The sequence below is a fragment of the Salmo salar genome, chromosome ssa28, assembly GCF_905237065.1.
Source record: "Salmo salar chromosome ssa28, Ssal_v3.1, whole genome shotgun sequence".
In the NCBI taxonomy this organism is placed as follows: domain Eukaryota; kingdom Metazoa; phylum Chordata; class Actinopteri; order Salmoniformes; family Salmonidae; genus Salmo; species Salmo salar.
In genome coordinates, this window is record NC_059469.1 from 24,788,816 (window position 1) to 24,806,342 (window position 17,527).

Genomic DNA, 17,527 nt, shown 5'->3' on the forward strand with positions numbered 1-17,527 from the left:
TCCGGCGGAGTGTAACTATGATGTGGGGGACAGGGATTTGCTGGCTGTGGTAAAAGCCCTGAAGTTGTGGAGACATTGGCTTGAGCGGGCGCGTTACCCTTTTCTCATCTGGACCGACCACCGTAACCTGGAGTACATCCGGGCGGCGAAGAGACTGAACCCTCGTCAAGCCAGGTGGGCAATGTTCTTTATGAGATTTCAGTTCACAATCTCGTACATCCCAGGTTCCTGGAACACTAAGGCCGACGCACTATCTCGTCTCCATGACCCTGAGGAACGGTCCACCGAGTCCACCCCCATACTTCCAGCCTCCTGCCTGGTGGCACCAGTGGTCTGGGAGGTGGATGTGGATATCGAGCGAGCGTTACGGGCGGAACCCACTCCTCCTCAGTGTCCCGTGGGTCGTAAGTACGTCCCACTCGGTGTCCACGATTGGTTGAGTCGGTGGGCGCACACGCTACCCTCCTCGGGTCACCCGGGGATTGAGCATACGGTGCGTGGTCTTAGTGGGAAATACTGGTGGCCCACCTTGGTGAAGGACGTGAGGTGCTATGTCTCCTCCTGTTCGGTGTGCGCCCAGAGTAAGGCTCCTAGGCATTTGCCTAGAGGGAAATTACAGCCCCTCCCGGTTCCACAGCGACCATGGTCCCACTGGCAGTGGATTTCCTCACCGATCTCCCGCCGTCTCAGGGCAACACCGCAATCCTGGTTGTTGTGGACCGGTTCTCTAAGTCCTGCCGTCTGCTCCCTTTACCCGGTCTTCCTACAGCCCTGCAGACCGCGGAAGCACTATTCACCCACGTTTTCCGGCACTACGGGGTGCCTGAGGACATCGTTTCGGATCGAGGTCCCCAGTTCACGTCCCGGGTGTGGCGTGCATTTATGGAGCGACTGGGGGTCTCGGTCAGTTTGCCCTCAGGTTTTCATCCCGAAAGTAATGGGCATGTGGAAGGATAAACCAGGATGTGGGCAGGTTTCTGCGGGCCTACTGCCGGGACCGGCCAGGGGAGTGGGCGAGGTTCGTGCCGTGGGCCGAGTTAGCTCAGAACTCTCTTCGCCACTCCTCGACTAATCTGTCACCTTTTCAATGTGTGTTGGGTTATCAGCCAGTCCTGGGGCCCTGGCATCAGAGCCAGACGGAGGCCCCTGCGGTGGAGGACTGGGTCCAGAGCTCAAGGGAAACCTGGAACGCCGTTAAGGAGTCACTGGAACGGGCCAGGGGACAACAAAAAAAGAGCGCGGACCATCGCCGCAGTGAGGCCCCAGTGTTTACCTCAGGGGAGAGAGTCTGGCTCTCAACTCGGAACCTGCCCCTCCACCTGCCCTGCTGGAAACTGGGTCCGCGGTTTGTAGGGCCATTTAAAGTCCTGAGGAGAATAAACGAGGTGTGTTACAGGTTACAACTTCCTTCTTATTATCGTATTAACTCCTTGTTTCATGTGTCTCTCTTCAGGCCGGTGGTAGCTGATCCGCTGCAGGAAGATGAGGTGCTGGAGGTCCCTCCACCCCCCCTGGACATCGAGGGGCCCCCGGCATATACAGTCCGGTCCATCTTGGACTCCAGGCGCCGGGTGAGGGGTCTGCAGTACCTCGTGGACTGGGAGGGGTACGGCCCGGAGGAGAGATGCTGGGTACCGGTGGGGGACATATTGGACCCTACGCTCATCCAGGACTTCCACCGCCTCCATCCGGATCGCCCTGCGCCTCGTCCTCCGGGGCGTCCTCGAGGCCGGCGTCGGCACGCTGCGGGAGTCACGCGTCGGGGGGGGTACTGTCACGACACCTACGGAAGGTGGCGCCCCTCCTCGCCCGGGCGGCGCTCGGCGGTAGTCGTCGCCAGCCTACTAGCTGCCACCGATTTATGTTTCACGTTCTGTTAGTTAGGCCTAGGTTAGTTACGCACCTGTTTTGTGTTAGTTGTTAGTGTGGAAGGGTATTTAGGCTAACTAGTTAGGTTTGTGGTTTATGCAGGATTGTTCGTTGTCAAGGTTGATTGTTGATTATGAGGTTCTGAGTTTTTCCCTCTTGGAGTTACGTTGTATTGTTTTTGGGCTGCGTCCCTGGTGAACGTTCTTTTAAGGGTGGTGCCTTTATTTTTGCACACCCTGCACTCCGTTCTTTGCATATTTTTCCGTGTGAATATTTTATGAAACTTTATTCCCGGGAATCATCTGTCTCCTGCGCCTGACTCCACCTGATTCCTCAAGCCACCCGTTGTGACAGTAGCCTTGTTTCACTGCCAAAAATAAAATCAAACCATCTGGTGTTCAGCGAAATAACAACACAACGTCAAATACAGGTAGCCTAGTCAAATAATTAACATCAAATCACATTAACCTGTTGGGTCTAGGGGGCAGCATTTGCACGTCTGGATAAAAAAATGTACCCGATTTAATCTGGTTACTAATCCTACCCAGTAACTAGAATATGCATATACTTATTATATATGGATAGAAAACACTCTAAAGTTTCTAAAACTGTTTGAATGGTGTCTGTGAGTATAACAGAACTCATTTGGCAGGCAAAACCCTGAGACATTTTCTGACAGGAAGTGGATACCTGATGTGTTGTATTGACTTTAAACCTATCCCATTGAAAAACACAGGGGCTTAGGAATATTTTGGCACTTCCTATTGCTTCCACTAGATGTCACCAGCCTTTACAAAGTGTTATGAGTCTTCTGGAGGGAGATCTGACCGAACAAGAGCCATGGAACGATGATGTCCCATTAGACACCTGGCGCGCAAGTTCATGTTGGGTACCCTCGTTCCAATACGTTATAAAAGAGTATGCATTCGTCCACCTTGAATATTATTCATGTTCTGGTTAAAAAAGGCCCTAATGATTTATGCTATACAACGTTTGACATGTTTGAACGAACGGAAATATATTTTTTCCCCTCGTTCATGACGAGAAGTCCGGCTGGCTTACATCATGTGCTAACGAGACGGAGATTTTTGGACATAAATGATGAGCTTTTTTGAACAAAACTACATTCGTTATGGACCTGTGATACCTGGAAGTGACATCTGATGAAGAGAATCAAAGGTAATGGATTATTTACATAGTATTTTCGATTTTAGATCTCCCCAACATGACGTCTAGTCTGTATCGCAACGCCGTATTTTTCTGGGCGCAGTGCTCAGATTATTGCAAAGTGTGATTTCCCAGTAAGGTTATTTTTAAATCTGGCAAGTTGATTGCGTTCAAGAGATGTAAATCTATAATTCTTTAAATGACAATATAATATTTTACCAATGTTTTCTAATTTTAATTATTTAATTTGTGACGCTGACTTGACTGCCGGTTATTGGAGGGAAACGATTTCCTCAACATCAATGCCATAGTAAAACGCTGTTTTTGGATATAAATATGAACTTGATAGAACTAAAAATGCATGCATTGTCTAACATAATGTCCTAGGAGTGTCATCTGATGGAGATTGTAAAAGGTTAGTGCATCATTTTAGCTGGTTTTATGGTTTTGGTGACCCTGTCTTTGACTTGACAAAACATTACACACAACTCTTGTAAATGTACTGTCCTAACATACTCTAAATTTATGCTTTCGCCGTAAAACCTTTTTGAAATCGTAAAACGTGGTTAGATTAAGGAGATGTTTATCTTTCAAATGGTGTAAAATAGTTGTATTTTTGAAAAATTTGAATTTTGACATTTATTTGGATTCAAATTTGCCGCTCTTGAAATGCACCTGCTGTTGATGGAGTGCACCACGGGTGGCACGCTAGCGTCCCACCTAGCCCCAAGAGGTTAACCGTTACATGGGAATTCCACTAACAGTCTGTATGTAGCCAAACGTAGCTGCTGCTCATCCTGTTTGCTTGAAAATTGATAAATAGTTTTAAAAAAAAATAAGGCCTGCGTCCTTAGAGACACATACCAGCTCTACTGGTAGTACTGCTACTATCAGCAGTACTACACCTGCACCTGTCGACAACACAAGTTGTTCTGCTTCCATGAGCACATCCAATGCTAGCATCAGTAATTCAACATTTGTTGTTAGCTCAGCTAGCATGGACACTGACAGCTGTCAATCTGATGCAGCCGAAGAGCTACTGCCCCCTTACCCGGGCAAACACCGAACAACAGACAGGGACGTTGGACCATCGAAGAGGCACAAATATGATGAGAACTACATTGATTTGGGGTTCACTTACAGTGCCTTGCAAAAGCATTCACCCCCCCTTGGCATTTTTTCTATTTTGTTGCATTACAACCTGTAATTTAAATATATTTTTATTTGGATTTCATGTAATGGACATACACAAAATAGTCAAAATTGGTGAAATGAAATGAAAAAGAGAAAGTGGTGTGTGCATATGTATTCACACCCTTTGCTATGAAGACCCTAAATAAGATCTGGTGCAACCAATTACCTTCATATGTCACATCATTAGATAAAGTCCACCTGTGTGCAATCTAAGTGTCACATGATCTGTCACATGATCTCAGTATATATACACGTGTTCTGAAAGGCCCAGAGTCTGCAACACCACCAAGCTAGCGGCTCCATGAAGACCAAGGAGGTCTCCAAACAGGTCAGGGAAAAAGTCGTGGAGAAGTACAGATCAGGGTTGGGTTATAAAAAAATATCAGAAACATCCCACGGAGCACCATTAGATAAATTATTTTAAAAAATTGAAAGAATATGGCATCACAACAAACCTGCCAAGAGAGGGCCACCCACCAAAACTCACGGAACAGGCTAGGAGGCCATTAATCAGAGAGGCAAAAAAGGGACTAAAGATAACCCCGAAGGAGCTGCAAAGCTCCACGCGGAGATTGGAGTATCTTTCCATAGGACCACTTTAAGCCATACACTCCACAGAGCTGAGCTTTACGGAAGAGTGGACAGAAAATAAGCCATTGCTTAACCTGTTAGGGCTAGGGGGCAGTATTGACACGGCTGGATAAAAAACGTACCCGATTTAATCTGGTTACTACTCCTGCCCAGTAACTAGAATATGCATATAATTATTGGCTTTGGATAGAAAACAACCTAAAGTTTCTAAAACTGTTTGAATTGTGTCTGTGAGTTTAACAGAACTCATATGGCAGGCCAAAACCTGAGAAGATTCCATGCAGGAAGTGGCCTGTCTGACAATTTCTTGCCCTTCTTCATTATCTCTATCCATTACAGACGATCTCTGCTGTTACGTGAGACTTCCTACGGCTCCCATGGGCTCTCAGAAGGCGGCAAAAAGCTGAATCGTGGCTTTGCAGGCTCTGGTTGAAAAAAAGTAGCGCATTTGGGTAGTGGCTGGTTACAGTACTGTGAGACTCAGGCGCGTGCCCGCGTCGACCGAATGCTTTGTTTTCTTTCCTCTGTTTACCTAAACGCAGATTCCCGGTCGGAATATTATCGCTTTTTTACGAGAAAAATGGCATAAAAATGGATTTTAAACAGCGGTTGACATGCTTCGAAGTACGGTAATGGAATATTTAGAAAAATCTTTGTCACGAATTGCGCCATGCTCGTGACCCTTATTTACACTTCGGGATAGTGTCTTGAACGCATGAACAAAACGCCGCTATTTGGATATAACGATGGATTATTTTGGACCAAACCAACATTTGTTATTGAAGTAGCAGTCCTGGGAGTGCATTCTGACGAAGAACATCAAAGGTAATCAAACTTTTGTAATAGTAAATCGGAGTTTGGTCAGGGCTAAACTTGGTGGGTGTCTAAATAGCTAGCCGTGATGGCTGGGCTATGTACTCAGAATATTGCAAAATGTGCTTTCACCGAAAAGCTATTTTAAAATCGGACACCTCGATTGCACAAAGGAGTTCTGTATCTATAATTCTTAAAATAATTGTTATGTTTTTTGTGAACGTTTATCGTGAGTAATTTAGTAAATTCACCGGAGGTTTGCGGGGGGTATGCTAGTTCTGAACGTCACATGCTAATGTAAAAAGCTGGTTTTTGATATAAATATGAACTTGATTGAACAAAACATGCATGTATTGTATAACATAATGTCCTAGGTGTGTCATCTGATGAAGATTTAGAAACAAAACATGCCAATTTGAAAAATAAGCCACGGGAGTTTTTTGAGCTAGAATTAAAACAACTTTTGAGTAATAAGACATGAATAAAAACAAAAGATACCATTAATAAGAAGGGGCTACAAGCGTTTTATATGGTGAGCTACCGAGTGGCTAGGACAGGCGAGCCCCATACTATTGTGGAGGACTTAATTCTTCCTGTTGCCGTGAATATGGCTGGGACAATGCTGGGGGAAAGGGCCAAAAAAACTATACAGAAAATGCCTTCATCAAACAACACTGTTTCACGACGCATCAATGACATGGCAGGAGATGTTTTGAAACAATTACTGCTTCGCATACAAGCCAGTGAATTCTATGCTTTACAGCTGGATGAGTCAACAGACTTGGCGGGCCTTGCACAGCTCCTGTCCGTTATGTTTATGGGGGGTCAATTAAGGAATACGTCCACTTCTGCAAACCACTGGAAACCAGGACAACAGGAGAGGATATTTTTAAAGCACTGGACAGCTTTGTGACATAAAATGGACTTTGGTGGTCAAGATGTGTTGGTATCTGTACTGATGGCGCAAAAGCCATGACAGGGAGACATAGTGGAGTGGTAACGTACGTGCAAGCAGTTACTCCTCAGGCTACTTGGGTACACAGCAGCATTCACTGAGAGGCTCTTACTGCCAAGGAAATGCCCGACAGCTTGAAAGACGTTTTGGACACTGCAGCAAACATGGTTAACTTTGTTAAAGCAAGGCCCCTGAACTCTCGTGTATTTTCTGCACTATGCAATGATATGGGCAGCAACCATGTAATGCTTTTACAACATACAGAATTGCACTGGTTATCAAGGGGCAAAGTATTGACACGTTTTTTTTAAATTGAGAGACAAGCTTAAAGTTTTCCTTACTGACCATAATTTTCACTTGTCTGACCGCTTGCATGATGACGAGTTTCTCACACGACTGGCCTATCTGGATGATGATTTTCTTGCCTGAATGATCAGAATCTAGGATTACAGGGACTCTCCGCAACTATATTCAATGTCCGGGACAAAATTGAGGCTAATTAATTAAGAAGTTGGAGCTCTTCTCTGTCTGCATTAACCAGGACAACACACAGGTCTTTCCATCATTGCATGATTTTTTTCTGTGCAAATGAACTCAAGCTTACGGACAATGTCAAATGTAATATAGCAAAGCACCTGAGTGAGTTGGGTGCACAATTACTCAGGTACTTTCCTGAAACGGATGACACAAACAACTGGATTCATTATCCCTTTCATGCCCTGCCTCCAGTCCACTTACCGATATCTGAACAAGAGAGCCTCATTGAAATTGCAACAAGCGGTTCTGTGAAAATTGAATTTAATCAGAAGCCCCTGCCAGATATCCTTCCTTGGCAAATCGCGCTGTTAATAAGACACTGATGCCCTTTGCAACCACGTACTTATGTGAGAGTGGATTCTCAGCCCTCACTAGCATGAACACTAAATACAAGCACAGACTGTTTGTGGAAAATGATTTAAGACTGAGACTCTCTCCAATACATCCCAACATTGCAGAGTTATGTCCACCCTTTCAAGCACACCCTTCACATTAACCTGTGGTGAGTTATTCACAATGAACAAATAAAGTTTTATATGTAAGATGGCTAAATAAAGAGAAAAATTATTTATTATTATTATATTATTATTTTTGCCCTGGTTCTATAAGACCTCTATGTCACTTCCCATGAGCCGGGTTGTGACAAAAACTTAAACTCATTCTTATGTTTAGTAACCCTAACCCTAACCCATTTGAGAGTGCGCTGACCCTGGTGCTAGAGGGGGTATGCAGCTGGAGGTTGAATGTTCGAAGGGGTACAGGACTGTAAAAAGTTTGGGAACCACTGTTGTAGAGTATTCACACACAGGAACTTTTGCTCCTCTAGAAGCTGAAAGGAATAAGTCCAGTAAGTCATATTCCTGTCATTGACGTTGCCTCGTCTTGGAGCTCCAGAATGAGAATGGAGAGGAGAGGTGTTGATAGGAGGAAGTCCCGTAGGTACCGAAGATGACTCAAGACAGTGCCATTCAGTTTATTCCAAATCTCAGAGCTCCAAACTGAGCGAAGGAGGGGTGTCGCTGGCTAGGTAGCAAGAGGACTGGTCCCCAACACAACACAGATGACTATAATTACTACAACGGCCAATGCCCCGCACACCGCAGCAATTTCACTGCAGCCTCATGGGTACCCTCAATATGGCCACCAGCCGGCCGGACCGTCACAGAACATTGACTTGAATAGGGATACTCCGGTCTAGTGATTCTATTTCTATGACCAAACATGAATCTTGATAGGAGGTTAATCTGTGGGATAACCCTGCTGCTGCCAGTCTGTCTTCTGGCTGTAGAATGCATATCAACCAGCACGACAGGATGGTTCACACACACATCACAGGAGACTGCTGAGGGGAGAACGGCTCATAATAATGGCTGGAACTGAGCGAATGGAATGGCATCAAACACATGGAAACCATGTGTTTGATGTATTTGCAACAAGCTCTCACAATCTCACACTGCAGAATTAGACGTTCATCTACATTCTACAAACGTTGAATTTCGAAATGTTTTTATAACCCTTAACTTTATTGTGAAGTTAAGGGTTAAGTTTAGTCATTCATTCTGAATGGTTAAGGTAAGGGTTAAGGTTTGGGATAGGGCTAAAACATTAAGTTCAGGCACTGGATTCTGAATGGTTAAGGTAAGGTTTAAGGTTTGAGATAGGGTTAAACATTACATTTAGGCACTCATTCTGAATGGTAAGGGTTACAATAAAAAAACGACTGGGATCGAACCTTCTCATCCAGAGTTATGGAACTACATCCATCCACCACCCCGTCCCAAAAAACCCACCAAAACCAAAGCCTACTTGATGTAATAGTGCTCACTGTTGCCCCTAGTGGCCCGAATTCTGAAGGCATTTCCCCACATCCTCAGGACATGGATAGATGTCCAATTTTGAGGTCAATCTTGAATGATCTCCCTGGTAATGGATACCATTCCACAGACTCCGCTCCGGCCAATACCACAAGCCCATCCTCCTGACTTAAGGTACCACCAACCTCCTGTGATGCAGGGGCTCCCAAGTGGCACAGCGGTCTATGGCACTGCATCTCAGGGCTAGAGGTGTCACTACAGACCCTGGTTCGACTCCAGGCTGTTTCACAACTGGCCGTGATTGGGAGTCCCATAGGTTGGTGCACAGTGGCCCGGGTAAGGGTTTGCCTGGTGTACGCCGTCATTATAAATAAGAATTTGTTCTTAACTGGCTTGCCTACTTAAATAAAATACACTCTGGATTGAATCTCTGAGCTGACAAGGTAAAAATCTGATTTGGAGTGGTTGGGTTAAATGCAGAAGAGACATTTAAGTTAAACTAGGTATATCCCTTTCCCCAATTATATTGGAGAAGAGAGAAGGCAACTTGACGGATCAAGAAGTGATTGATCGGGGGTTAATGTTGAATGGGGGTTAATGCTGGTGAAGACCAGAGGGCCCTAAGGACCAGACCCCTGCAGGCACAGAAAACTGCACCCCTTGTTCCCATGCAGAGACAAACTGCCTGTGGTTTAAAGATTTTGCTCTTATGAAGTTTACCACTTTAGTTATTGTATCCACAACATGGCTCATTTTCAGAACACATTTTCAGAGCACCTCCTGATGAATAATGCAGTGCAGGAAAATAATTTTCTGATCTGGGTTCAGCTCAGCTACTTGAGCTTGTAATATTTCCTACTTGATCTTGTATTTTTTACTGTCAAGTTTGGACACCCATCAGTGGTCACACTGGATAACTTTTCAAAACTCAGTCCCAGCTTTGCCAAACACTTACTTATTAACCTCCTCCAATAAATCTTTCCCTGTGGTTGTGCTCTTCATTGACTGCGCTGAAGCAAGCTCCTCTGTAATTTCAAAGTCTGGGGTTATGCCTCGTAAAAATATCAACAACTGTGCCGTACCACCTGCATCACTGCTCTCATCCAGGGCCAAGGAGAAATAGGTGAAATCCTTTACCTTGTCTTTCAACTGTTGTTCCATATTCTCTGCGATTTCCTCAACACGCTGTGTCACTGTTCGTCTTGAGAGGGAAACATTTTCAAACAGCTCTTTCTTGTCGGTGCAAAGTATTGCTGCAGAGTCAATGAAACATTCTTTAATGAATTCGCCCTCAGCGAATGGCTTACTATGTTTAGCAATTTTGTGGGACAGTACATAGCTAGCTCTCACAATTCCGTTGTTTGCTGAAGGCAGTTTTGGGAAAGTTCCTTGCTGCTTTTGCAACTGAGAAAGCAACTCTTTCGATGCACTTTCCCTCTGCTCAGAAGACATATTCCTATATTTCTCTGCATGCTTTGTCTGGAAGTGCCGGGACACGTTATGGTCTTCTAGACAGCGATGCTCTCTTTGCACACTAAGCACACAGCTTTCCCTGATACCTCAATAAAGAAATATGTTGATGTCCACACTTGCTGGAACACCCTACATTCATTGTCTACTTTCCTTTTCTTTGAAATATTTGAAAAACCTATTTTTGCACAATTTCTAGCTAGCTACTATTTGTAACTGTGACGTGTGTGCCACTGTCTGTCCTCGTGAAGTTATTTATACATGCCTTCAAAATAAATGTCCCACAAGCAGTGGGAGTTAAATCATTACACAAAGGCGAGTATTCATTGAGCTTTTAATTTGAATAACAAATAAGTTTTTCAAAACTTTACTATCACAAATTCTTTATGTGATATGAGCATGATTCCGCGGGCTGTATTGATTCAGGTGGCGGCTGGCTGGCCTTTTCCCAGGCCTGGTGTAGACTAACTAGTTGACAGAGTCAGTTTTTTGATGTGACCAGTGGTACAACCTGCCAAGTCTCCTACAGCATATTCACACAGAAGTCATAGACTTTCTATTCTATCTTAGTGTGTCCGTGGAGTACAGTCTTTGGTCCTGAGAGTGTAAAGGAGGAAGAGGGAACAGCATGAGAAAGGATGGAACATTACCTCCTCTCCTCACCCTTGGATGGGCTAGGGAGTGGTGACAGAGAGGGAGGTGCCCTGCCCAGAGCTCCTGCCACAGATTGGCAGGGCTGTAGCAACCCAACACCCCCACAGATATGTCTCCATAAGGCTCAGTATCTGGCAAGTTGGCAGGGCTGTAGCAACCCAACACCCCCACAGATATGTCTCCATAAGGCTCAGTATCTGGCAAGTTGGCAGGGCTGTAGCAACCCAACACCCCCACAGATATGTCTCCATAAGGCTCAGTATCTGGCAGTGTGGCAGGGCTGTAGCAGCCGTACACCCTCACTGATATACTGTATCTCAGTATTTGGCAGTGAGACCTTGGCCATGGCTTACCCACATGCCATATGTGTCTGGGCAGGCATGGATTCACCAGGTAGTCCCATCCAAAATACCACACGGTGTGAGTAAGATCCATGTGTCTGGGCAGGCATGGATTCAGCAGGTAGCCCCATCCAAAATACCACACGGTGTGAGTGAGATCAATATGTGATATCTGTGTTATAGTATGTCCGAATGGACAGACTACACCAGGGAGGATTCAAAAAAAGAATAAAAAATGTGATACTATGTTTTTCATGGCTCTCTCTTTGTCTATAAACCCCCTCACCACTAACCCAGACCAACACAGCAAAACACTTTCTCTCTCTCTCTCTCTCTCTCTCTCTATCTGCCCTGCCTCTCTCTCTCTCTCTCTCTCTCTCTCTCTCTCTCTCTCTCTCTCTCTCTCTCTCTCTCTCTCTCTCCCCCTCTGCCTCTCTATTGTCCTCTCTCTCGACCTCTCCCTCTCTCCCTCTCCCTCTCCCTTTCCTCAGCCTCTCTATTTCCCTCTCTCTCAACCTCTCCCTCTCTCCCTCTCCTTCTCCCACCCTCTGTCTCTCCCTCTCCTCACCATCTCTCTTTCCCTCTCCCTCTCCTCACCCTCTCTCTTCCCCTATCTCTCGACCTCTCCCTCTCCCACCCTCTCTCTCTCCCTCTCCTCACCCTCTCTCGCTCCCTCTCCTTCTCCTCACCCTCTCTCTCTCTCTCTCTCTCTACCTCTCTCTCCCTCTCTCTCGACCTCTCCCTCTCCTCACCCTCTCTATTTCCCTCTCTCTCGACCTCTCCCTTTCTCCCTCTCCTTCTCCCACCCTCTGTCTCTCCCGCTCCCTCTCCCTCTCCTCACCCTCTCTCTTTCCCTCTCTCTTTCTCTCTCTCTCTCTCTCTCTCTCCTCCTCCTCCCGCTCCCCCTCTGCCTCTCTATTGTCCTCTCTCTCTACCTCTCTCTCCCTCTCTCTCGACCTCTCCCTCTCCTCACCCTCTCTATTTCCCTCTCTCTCAACCTCTCCCTCTCTCCCTCTCCTTCTCCCACCCTCTGTCTCTCCCTCTCCTCACCATCTCTCTTTCCCTCTCCCTCTCCTCACCCTCTCTCTTCCCCTATCTCTCGACCTCTCCCTCTCCCACCCTCTCTCTCTCCCTCTCCCTCTCCTCACCCTCTCTCGCTCCCTCTCCTTCTCCTCACCCTCTCTCTCTCTCTCTCTCTCTCTACCTCTCTCTCCCTCTCTCTCGACCTCTCCCTCTCCTCACCCTCTCTATTTCCCTCTCTCTCGACCTCTCCCTTTCTCCCTCTCCTTCTCCCACCCTCTGTCTCTCCCGCTCCCTCTCCCTCTCCTCACCCTCTCTCTTTCCCTCTCTCCCTCTCCTCTCTCTCTCCCTCTCCCACCCACCCACCCACTCTCTCTCTCTCTCTCTCTCTCTCTCTCTCTCTCTCTCTCTCTCTCTCTCTCTCTCACTCTCCTTCTCCTCACCCTCTATCTCTCCTCTCCCTCCCTCCCTCTCCCACCCTCTCTCTCCCTCTCCCCTCTCTCTCTCCCTCTCCCTCTTCTCTCTCTCTCTCTCGCCCTCTCCTCTACAAAGTTTAGTCACTTCGTGTTCCATTTGCCAGTCAGCCCTGCCCTGATTGGTTCGGACAGCTTGGTGTTAGTGTAGAAGCAACCCAGCAGCATGTCTTCTACACAATCACCAGGAAACAGTGTGTGTGTGTGTGTGTGTGTGTGTGTGTGTGTGTGTGTGTGTGTGTGTGTGTGTGGTAAAGAGGCAGCAGGGCCCTTGTCTTTCTCTCTCCATCCCTCTCTCTCCTTTTCACTCTCATATGCCTCTTTCTCTCTATCTGCCCTGCCTCTCTCTCTCTCTCTCTCTCTCTCTCTCTCTCTCTCTCTCTCTCTCTCTCTCTCTCTCTCTCTCTCTCTCTCAATCACCAGTAAACACGGCCAGGGTGGGAGTTCAGGGGTCTTAACTCTCATTCCCTCTTTCTCGCTTCCTCTCCCTGCCTCTGTTTCTCTCTCGTTGTCTTCTCTCTCACTCTCATTCTCTCTTGTCTCTCTGTGTCTCTCTTGTCTGTCTCTCTCTCGTCTCTCTGTCTCTCTCTTGTCTCTGTCTCTCTCTTGTCTCTCTCGTCTCTCTCTGTTTCTGTCTCTCTCTGTTTCTCTCTCTGTCTCTCTCTGTCTCTCTCTTGTCTCTCTGTCTCTCTCTTGTCTCTCTCTGTCTCTCTTGTCTCTCTCTGTTTCTCTCTTGTCTCTCTCGTCTCTCTCGTCTCTCTCTTGTCTCTCTCTGTTTCTTTCTTGTTTCTATCTGTCTCTCTCTCATCTCTCTCTGTCTCTCTCTTGTCTCTCTCTGTTTCTCTCTTGTCTCTCTCTATCTCCAGCGGTGTAGTGGAGGGTATACCACTTATTTTTCCGTGGGCATTGCTTATACTCACTTCTTAATCCCCACTTAAAATGTTGAGAAACTATTATTTCATTACATTTTAGGCACAGCAATGTACAGACGGTGGTAGGCCTTCACATGAATGTTCCAAAATGCAATTTGCGGTGAAACAGTGCTTCTAAAATGTGCACAGCACATGTGAGTGGATTCATGGCCAGAGATTTAAAAATCAGTTATAAATTTAGAAAGAGGAGGGTTGTACATATGCAACTATTATCATTGGTTGCTAAAAGTACTAGAATAATGCCTCTGGCAGCTAGACAATGAAAGAAAGTTGAAAGAAAACCAATTGAACAGGAGAAAGTCTTTATAAAAGTAATTGCCTCCACGTTTCTATGGTAGGAATTTGGCTATAGGCTACTTTCAAGTAAGGTAATACATACCTCATAATATGAAGTAAACTGTCCAGGTTTCAAACAATTAAGAAATATAAAAAATATAGAGATGCTCATGATAGACCTAACCGTCTTCTGGTAGATGGAAAGGCTTTCTAACAAACCTTCTCTTAAATGTTAACTACAGTAGCTGCAAAGTTGCCTACCTGTCAGAATGAGATCATGATTATTTGCATCAATCCAGTAGGCTAGCCATTTATTTTGCAAACTGAAACTCATGTGCTGCATACTTGAATTAAAGGGTAACTACACAAAAAAATCTAAATGTCATAGATTTTTCCCAGACCTCAAAAGTGGTCTCCTGATGTGGTTTAAGCATTGTTATGGACTTAGATCATGTCATTTTATTGTTTTTCTGTAAAAAAAAAAAAAAAATTGTAACTTTGAGAGTGAAAACGTGAAGAAAATGTAAATTAGGAAAAATCTGAAACCTGTGAATTTCTCAGTTCACAGCCTCATTTATCTGTTTCAATGGTAGGCCTACTATTAGCCTACTAGCACAGTACAGCTTGGGTTGGCCTGACTGTGAAAGACCAGTATGGGATTTATCATTTTAGGTAATTCAGAGAGTATGTCACTGTTTCTCATAGAATTTTTCAGACAGGGCGCCTTTCCTTCACTGGGCGAGTGATTGGAAACATTTAGGAAAAATTTGAGTATACCCACTTCTCCAGGCACCACTACATCACCGTCTATCTCTGTCTCGTTCTGTCTCTCTCTGTCCCTGTCTCTCTCTATCTATCTCTGTCTCTCTCCCTCACTGTTCCTCTCTCTTTCGTCATCATTCTCTAAGTCTCTGTGTTTGTATTTTTGTGTCTCTGACCCTCTCTCTGTCTCTACCCTCTCTCTCTCTCTCTGTGTCTGTCTCTGATCCACTCTCTTTGTCTCTGACCCTCTCTCTCTCTCTCTCTCTCTCTCTCTCTCTCTCTCTCTCTTTCTCTCTCTGACCATCTCTCGCTCTCTCACTCACTCTCACTCTCAATTTCAATTTCAATTAAATTTAAATTTAAGGGCTTTATTGGCATGGGAAACATATGTTAACATTGCCAAAGCAAGTGAAGTAGATAATAAACAAAAGTGAACTAAACAACAACATTTAACAGTAAACATTACACTCACAAAATTTCCAAAAGAATAAAGACATTTCAAATGTCATGTGATGCCACACTGTGGTATTTCATCCAATAGGTATGGGAGTTTATCAAAATTGGGTTTGTTTTCAAATTCTTTGTGGATCTGTGTAATCTGAAGGAAAAATGTGTCTCTTATATGGTCATAAGTTTGGTAGGAGGTTAGGAAGTGCAGCTCAGCTTCCACCTCATTTTGTGGGCAGTGTGCGGCCTTTCTCAATAGCAAGGCTATGCTCTTTGAGTCTGTACACAGACAAAGCTTTCCTCTCTCTCTCCTTCTCTCCCTCTCTCTCCCCGTTTCACTCCCTCCCTCATCTCTCTTTCCCCCTCTATATTCTGGAGAGTTTATACCAGCTCTGAGCTATTGTTGTGTTTTATTTAACGTGTCCTGTTCTTACCCAGGCTCTCACTCACTGAAAGACATTGTGCTTTCATTCCAATTTAAAAAAATATCTTTATCTCTGTTTTTTTTAGTCTTGTTGCAGTGTATTTATTTGGCACTCTGTTCCTCTCGGAGACCTATCTAATATGAACTCTCATCACTTGGCAGAAAAAGACTGCATCTCAAATGGCATCCTATTCCTTTTATAGTGAACTACTTTTTAGCAAGGCCAATAGGTCTCTGGTCAAAAGTAGTACACTATAGGGAATATGGTGTCAATTAAATGAAGCCTTCGTTTTCATTTAATTCTGTTGCTTTGCTTTGAATTAACTATTTTGACTCAGTTGCTGTCTTAGGGCTGTCCTTGTTTGGCTGCTGGGTGACATGACAGTACTGCTCAACTAGGAGAGAATCCCTCTGGTAAAAAGAGGTTGGGGAATAGTGTTCATTGTACATTTTTTACATTATTTTTGACTTGTTTGTTTTTACTCAATCCACCTAATCTAAATTGTCACCTTCTATGAGCAGAGGGAACATTAAAATGGTCCCTTGTGAAAAGGAACTTTACACCCACACACACACTTTTCCTACTGGAAGAGGATGCATTAGGTTATGCATCCTCTCTGGTTGTTGATAAGAATAGGATAGCTCTCTTACATTCCCAGATAGAGATGAAATGGTGAATAGATATGTGACAGGGCAGAAGCAGCCTCTCATTCTCTGTGGCACCTCACACATCAAGAAATAGGTGACAAAGCATTTATGATAAACTTACAAGGTCTCAAAATCTCCATTGTGGATACTAGGCTATACTATAAAGAAGTATCTACTTCTTTTTCCCCCCACTGCAAACACAGACTCCACTTCACATTAGTAGTTTTACAACTTTATTCAGTCACCCTCAGACTTATATAACACACTGAAAGTTTAACCCCCTAAATCAGATAGGGACAGGGTGCATCCCAAATGGCACCCTATTGCGTAACTAGTGCACCACTTTTGATCAGGGCCCTATTTGGGATGCGCCATAGAGACAGAGGAGAGAAATGTATTTGTATGGAGAACGCAAAATGATTTACAACATCACAGACTCTCCCATGTGAATATATGGAGAGAGGAGAACAATGAGACAACGGAGATAAGACTCGTTGAGAGCAGTTTATAATAAATTGATCGCCACCCCAGGAAAGAAGAGGCAAAGTCTCAATCAGATATACAGCCATGATGCTTTCTTCACAGCCGGCTACGAGTAAAAGGGATCAGGGCCAGACCCAGACACGGGAGGCAGATGGTTTGAAATGTATTAGTTCCAAAAGGGGTGGGCAAGAAAATGGTTGTGGACATGCAAAAGGTCAAAACCAGCAGGTACAGAGTGGCAGGCAGGCTTGAGGTCAGGGCATGCAGTCTGGTCAGGCAGGCGGGTACAAAATCCAAAAAACAGGCAAGGGTCAAAACCAGGAGGACTAGTAAAAGAGAGAATAGCAAAGGCAGGCACACAGGGAAAAACACGCTGGTTGACTTGAAACAGACAAGACGAACTGGCACAGAGAGTCAGGAAACACAGGGATAAATACAATCACAAGGACAGGTGAAACAGATCAGGGCATGACAACGAGCTTGCAGCTTGCATCAGCCCAGGCACTGCTAAGGGAGGGACACCTCTACCATTATTTATTTGATCATTATACAGTATTAGCCTTGGAGTAGAAGAAGTTAGGGTAGTAACGGATGTGGATTGAGAAAGGGCATGATAAAAGCTAGGTAAATGAGGTTGGATTTGATATTCATCCTCAT